The sequence below is a fragment of the Panicum virgatum genome, chromosome 1K (genome assembly GCF_016808335.1).
Source record: "Panicum virgatum strain AP13 chromosome 1K, P.virgatum_v5, whole genome shotgun sequence".
Lineage (NCBI taxonomy): Eukaryota > Viridiplantae > Streptophyta > Magnoliopsida > Poales > Poaceae > Panicum > Panicum virgatum.
Window position 1 is genome coordinate 22,945,013 of NC_053136.1, and position 5,365 is coordinate 22,950,377.

A 5,365-nucleotide genomic window follows, 5' to 3' on the forward strand; every position below is an offset into this window, starting at 1 on the left:
CATTTGGACTACTGCGAACAAATGCATATCTATTTGCGAACAAAATATTAGACCTGGTGAACAAATAATAATACAATGCTGAACATTGCGAATAAACAATTTGGTGCATGCATGTTGTCAGCTAAAATAGGAGAGAGGTTCTGCGCATGCAAATTCAAAACTAAAAAGTTATAACTTTTAAACCGTGCATCCAAATTAAATTTGGATGGCATCATTATTTTTCTTATCATAAATTTGAATTGTACCATTATCTTTCTTTGACAATATCGTCAGAACTAAATAATTAACTTAAGATGTTGTGAACAAATAGTTACTTTTACAAACAAAAAAATAAATATAATGAACACATAATGATGTACAACGAACAAAATATTATACATCGCAAACATTTGATCATAGGAGAGATATGAAAAATGAATATCACAAACAAATGAGTCAATATCACGGAACAATTTAATCTACAAAGCGAACAAATGAGTCAACATCATGGAACAGTTCAATCTGCAAAACGAACAATTTATTCTTTTTGGTGGAAGAAGTCTATGTAAAAATTTAAGGAAGAAAATTAAATACAAAAGAGCAAAAAAGTAGGAAGAAGAAAAATATGTTAAAAAGAGAAAAAAGTAACATATGGAAAAATGAAAGGAAAATATGAAAGGAAAAAGAGTGAAAAAGAAAACATGGATAATGAAAAAAAAGAACAAGTGAGGCACGCTTCTTTTCTAGAGAGTCAATTATGAATTTATTTAGATACAGAAAACAAAAATATAATGTTATGTATTAGAAAATATAAGAAACAACTACTCAGAAATAGAAGAAGAAATAAATAAGTAAATAAGAGGAGAAAAATAAATAGCAAAATAAAATAAGACTAAAAAATTTGTAAGAATTGAAAGAAGAGAAAGTGCAATGAAAGAGAAAATAGAGGGAGAAAACGAAACTAGCAACCGAAGAAGAAAAAGCAAAAAAGAAATCAAAACAGAAAAACAACAAGGTCTGGTTGCTGCAATCGAGCAGCAGCGGCTTTATAGTCTTCCACAAGTAGCATCAGTCTTATAGTCTTTCACAAGTTGTAGCAGTCTTCCACGCTCAGTCTTTTCACGAGTTGTAGAAGCCTTCCACGCTCAGGTTGTTTGTCTAATCTTATCTTGGGCCGTGTAGCAGCAGATGGAAAGAGATAATGGGCTGAATTTACACTATCGATCCGCAACGAAATCTTTGAGGCGATGGTTCTGTAATTTATAGCGCGGTCAATATATATTCTTTCTGGAGAGCATCACCCACTTCTAAAAATCTATTTATAGGGGCGGACGGTGGCATCACCCACTCCTAAAAATAATTTTTTTTGGGCGGGTCACACCACCACCCAACTCTGAAAACCAGCTACTCAGCAGCATCCACGTCATCAATTCATATCGCAACGCCCTCCGCCAATCACAAGCCATCGGCCACCACCGCAACCACTACATCACTGTTCTTCTCTTTTCCGTATCTCTTCGATTCTCTCCCCATATCTTCTCTCCCACCCACTACGCCTCTCCTCCCCGACTTCGGCATCACCGCCACCTCGCTTCCCGTCCCCCTCACTTGTCGAGCAGGGCCCCCGCAAGCAGCTCGCCACTGTTCCCTTCGCTTGCCGTGCGGGCCCCAGCCTGGCGCGGTGGCGCGGCTGGCCTGGCACGGCGGGCGGGCGGTGGTGGAGCTGAGCCACGTAGTGGAGGGGCACCTGGGCAGCTCGCAGACACAGGAGCGGTGCAGGCTCCTGGCCTCGCAGATCTGCTCCTTCACCGAGCGCCAAGTCTGCGCGGCTGGAAGCGGCCAGCAGTAGATGCGGCGGCACCCAGTGTGCTCAGCGACACCTCCGACGCTCCCTTCAAGGCCACCAAGAAGAGGTGAGCAAGCTGTGATTTATTAGCTTCAAGTCCGACGCTCCCTTCATATGCGAACTTTTTTTTTTTGGGAAATCTCTTTATTAGCTTGTTTGCAGGGGCGGATACAGGAGGGGGCTAGGGGGCTCAAGCCCCCCTAAGCTCCCATAGTTACACGTAAAACACTGTAGTAAGACTTCCAAATCACCATTAAATTTTCACACAAATCAACATCTCTATTGTTTCAGCCTCCTAGCCTCCAATCCTGCATCCGCCACTGCTTGTTTGCTAAGTTGTTGAGTGATTTATCTGCAGGAGGACAATGGAGAGCGTGAAGCTCAAGTGAGGGAGAGCTTGCCCGCTGTTGGCGATGTCTCCGCCGACGACTGGCACAACTGGAGGAAGTGCGGCATTGCAGGCTCCGAGGCGCGGAGCGCGGAAGGGCTAGGGACGCGCAGACGGCCCGGGCTCGGCTCTGGCGGCGGTGTGCAGCGCTGCCGGCGTGCGGCGAGGCCGACGGCTGCGGCCCGCAGCACCTGCTTCCGGCCATTTTTATATATTTATTTTCCGATTTGTAGTGGTGGATGGGACATGACACGCCCCTGAGAATTCATTTCTTAGGCTAAATCATGCCCCCATCCGCCCCTACAAATTGATTTATAGGGGCGGATGAAGACATGATCTGTTCTTAGAGTGAATTTTTAGGGACGACTGCGTTATCCGTGCTTACAAATATCATTTTTAGCAGTGAAAATTAGGAGTGAGTGTGCTGTCCGTTCCTAAAAATACGGTTTTACCTGCCCCTACAAACTTTTATTGTAGCATTGGCTGAAATTTCGGTGACAAGCGTTTACTGGCAAATGATATAAATAGGAGCCCTCTTCACTGACCCGGACGGTATTGGCAGTCTTTATGTTTCTGGGAAGCGTCGTGGTTCTTTTGTTGTTGCTGTTCAATTTCATTGTACTTATGTCTGGAGTCCAAATTGACGTATTTTACATGGCCAGTTTCAATAGGGTTTCATGGAGGGTTTCATGATATTAAATACCATCAATTTTGTTGACGTGACGAGAAGAGAAAGATAGAGTTTCATGTGATGTGAGGAGAGTTTCATCACCATGAAACTCATCTGATACAGTTACCTAGTTCTCGATCTAGGTAACTATGCCTATGAAACTCCCACGTTGACTGGCCTTAGTAAACTTATTACACGGGTCACATTTGCAAGGATTCATGACATGTGATAGAACAATGCGGCTTATTAGTCATTATGCGTATTCATTGTACTCTCTCCGTCCTGAAATATATGGCATTCTAGAGTTCAAATTTTGTATTCAAATGTAAGGCATTCTAGGTTGAAAGTGGATCAGACTTTCTTAATTGTGCATCATTTTTTAGCCTTTTCCAATAGGAAAACATACATACAGCCATGTAGGGGGTGCATGTGGGGGAGGTGCATGGAAAAGAGCATACTACATCAATTAACACATATTTAATTGCCTAAATAAAGTTCCAATGCTTAATAATTAGGGTTAGAAGAGTCTTTTCTTCATCTCCATAATTTTTTAAAAAAAAATTAAAATGACCTACATTGACAGAGGGTGTACGTGAAAGAAAGAAAAAAATGCTTATAAAGAAAGCATTGTTTAGTAAAAGTAGCTTTGTTAAAATCACTGTTTTGCGAGGCAATTTGACATTACCGATGGCAGCAGATGGAGTAGGTTTAGACCTACTTCTTGTTGTGCTCTCACAAGATGCCACTCGTGGAATAGCCACATCGACGTGGTTAGTTTGGCTCAGTAACGCCACTCTCCACGGGTCGTGAGTTTGAACTCTAGTTGGGGCAAATTTCCGTCTTTGGATAAAAAAATCTCCCTCATTATGCACGCCGCAAGGCATGACTCTTGTGGGCATGAGCCAGGATTCGGAGGATTTTTTATTTTTAACTTATATTTAAATTTTATTTTAAAAATAATACACCCAAACAAATATTTACACATCTAACCTTTTTGGTCGCGCTAGTCTGGTAAGGACTAGGCCTGATCTTCCAAGAGGTAAGGGTACGTTCGATTGGTGCAGATCTCGACGTTGATGATCCGGCTTCAAATCAGCTAGATTCGAACCCTGCAACCACTACACCACTGCTCAGTTGGTTATCAACCAAACACAATTTGATTGACCTCCCTAAGAAGGCCTTTTTCTACAAGCGAATCAAAGAACACAAGAAAAAAATACTAAACACGCAATCTGATAATTGCAAGTATGAATAAAGCAAATCACAAGATGGGTTCAAGAACTCAATTCCAAAGGACTAATCGACACAGTGGAGAAGATCAAGAACGGGGGCCCTGAATCAATGTATAAGGACTTGTCGCCACAGGTACAACGATGCAATGTATGTTTCTCGAACGAATTCACAAGACTAAACAAAATCCTATCATTCTAGGCAGCGGCTACTGAGTTTATACCCTAAGGGACATCCTAGGGTAGCTGGTGGCGGCCAAGGGGGCGTCCACCACTTGGGCCACTTGGCCCGACACGATACATGGGACAACAGCCAAAAGACGGTGGCGCAGCGCCTTGGCAGATTCTGGATGTCACATTGTTTCGATGATTGACATTGACTCCTAACGAATTTGGTCCTGAAACCGGTGCCATTGGAAGCTCATTGAAATTATCTTTCCATCCATATTAATAACGTCCAAAACGGACTCTGTATGCGACCTGGGCGTCATTTTTTGTGCGGGCTGCTCCTGAACTCCGAAGTGGACTCGAACTTGAGTTGTTTTGGGCCTCCACCTTGGGTACTCGAACCAGATAAGCTTTGAGCCTTCTTCTCAGCTTGGAAAACCTTATTGGTCTCCTTCATCATCACGCCATTCACCATGTTTGGCTGTATACATACTTGTCATGTCCTCATCACAGTCTGCGTGGCATGCTCTGAAGCGCTTGAAAGGAGTCTGCCAGCGCATATTCCATGTGTCAAGCTTGTCACACCACTCTCACCGGCATGACAGTATAGTCTTGTCTTGTCACGCCACCCTCGCCGGCGCGACAAGATCTGATCTTAGAAAAATCATATCTTTTCATACGTACTCGGATGAAGATGATTTTTATATGAAAATTGTATCTCTCAACAAGATCTACAACTTCGTAGTTTTGAGTTTTTTCATTTGGAGTCATTACGATGCTTAAATATTTTATTTAAACTTTTAACAGCATAATAAGCACTTTACCTCTATCGGATCGTCGCAAACTTGGCGTGTTTATCATGATTCCACCTATTAAGTTCTATATAACATTTGATATATGAAATATTATGAATTAAATTATAATAATTTAATAAGAAATATAATGAGAAATCGAACTATATAATTGTTGGATATAGAATATAATTGTTGGATATAGAATATAATGTAACTCTCTAGATATTAGTATATGGTAGCTAATATCAAGAGTGGTGGGATAGATGGGAGGCACCTCGAGCGATGGTCTTG

General features: G+C 42.0%; 1 long non-coding RNA gene across 1 annotated transcript; it reads left to right on the forward strand.

Moving 5' to 3' along the window:
* Positions 1-1,445: 1,445 nt before the first annotated feature.
* On the forward strand, positions 1,446-2,760 carry LOC120699933. The gene is made up of 2 exons (XR_005685736.1): positions 1,446-1,892; positions 2,184-2,760. It is a non-coding gene; the product is annotated as an uncharacterized LOC120699933 (long non-coding RNA).
* Positions 2,761-5,365: the final 2,605 nt, after the last annotated feature.